Source organism: Mixophyes fleayi, chromosome 3, assembly GCF_038048845.1.
Source record: "Mixophyes fleayi isolate aMixFle1 chromosome 3, aMixFle1.hap1, whole genome shotgun sequence".
Taxonomy (NCBI): Eukaryota; Metazoa; Chordata; class Amphibia; order Anura; family Limnodynastidae; genus Mixophyes; species Mixophyes fleayi.
In genome coordinates, this window is record NC_134404.1 from 104185140 (window position 1) to 104186876 (window position 1737).

Here is a 1737-nt window from a genome sequence, read left to right on the forward strand (position 1 = left end):
TGAAATGCGAAAGACATAATAAAAAAACAAAGGACATTACAAGATTGCCATTTTCTATTACTGTCTCTAAACAATTTGCTGAATTGAAATCTAGCTACCTGTGATGCAGAAGTCAAAATGTAACACAATGTAATATTCCACTACTATTTGTCCTACTTCTTGTATTCAAAAATATACTTTTGCATTTGCATTATGTATTCCTATTTATATACTAGTAAAAAGAAAACTGCATTGCATTAACGTAGTGCTGACCACATTGTCTTATTGTATGTTATACAGTTACATGGCAATAGTGAAATCTTGAGACTGTCCTTATAGCGATTTTTCTTCATCAATTCTACTACTGATTTTTGTCTCATTTTTGTCTACTTACTTGTAAAACAGCTCAGCATTTCCCTAGACGAGAAAAGTAAATGTCTCTGAAATGTTGAGGGAACAGGTATAACATGTATAATCTGTCAGGCCAATGATTAATTTCTTAAATGTCACAGTATGTTTGTGGACATTGCTATCTTGAAACTTTTAAGCCAAACTAAAATCTTGCTTCAGAACATAAGTGAAATTTTTATTATTACAATATGTGAAAATATTTGCTAAACCTCAACAAATTTCATTTAGCATAGATTCCTGTTCGAAAGGTTTTTCATAAAGAATTATTAACAATATTTTTATAAATGTGAATTCTGATGTATCCCTGGTAGATTAATTCAGAAAACTGATGAGGAATAATTTGTTACTGAGATTAGAAGTCACATCAAATTTCAATGCCCTATATAATATCCGATAATGCACTTCCTCAGTGATTTTTAATATCCTTATAATTTACTGCAGATCACGTGTTATTCTATATATTGTTAACCATTATGTTATATAAAATAGGGACATACAAGGTGAACTTAAATATATATATATATATATATATATATATATATATATTTGCAGAAGCAATTATGGCAAAGTTATAATATAAACATTGGCTGTGTGTGTTGTGATTGAGTTGGAATTGGTTCCATATTTCTGTAAGTACAGTTTAGGTAAAGTTTATTGCTACCAATTTTGTAGGTAGCCCAATAGGCAATGCACAATGGCAAAATAATAGGGGTACAGCTGGTATAATCCTCCCCTTCTAGGTTCCCTGCTGCCCCACAAGGACCCTACTATGCTCTCAAAAAAGTAGAGTGGAGTCTCTTCCGAGCAGGCTCTGGTCCGCACATGCTCAGAAGAGACCCCTGCTCGGCAATCCTTGCTATGGGGTTTGGTAATGCATTGTTCCACCCCTGGGAATATCTGTAAAGTATTTTAGTGGCCAACAACAAGAACACAAGCATTGAATCCACCTAGCCCCATTGTTATCTTTGCTTATAGCTGATACTTTCCATCTTTAAACAAATGTTTGTCCCAAAACCAATCCGAATGACATATTATTGCTGGAACGATTGGCGAAACCTTTCACTTATGTTTAATTGACCCCTTATTAGAATCAGACTGTCTACAAAACAAATTATTTATATTATAAGTAGAATAAACTGGGAACTTAAAAAAACTGATTATGGCACAGTAAGCATTGCATTGTGCTTCCAGTAGCTATCATTGTATACCTATAGGAGAGCATGCGTAACTTCAAACTCTCCCCTCAACCCCTGTATCTTGTTCCATGGCCTTGTACCTGCAGCCTTATGAAAGGTTGCTGTCAGGCAGATTGTAAATTATTAATGCCAGTGCTACTATATACTATGT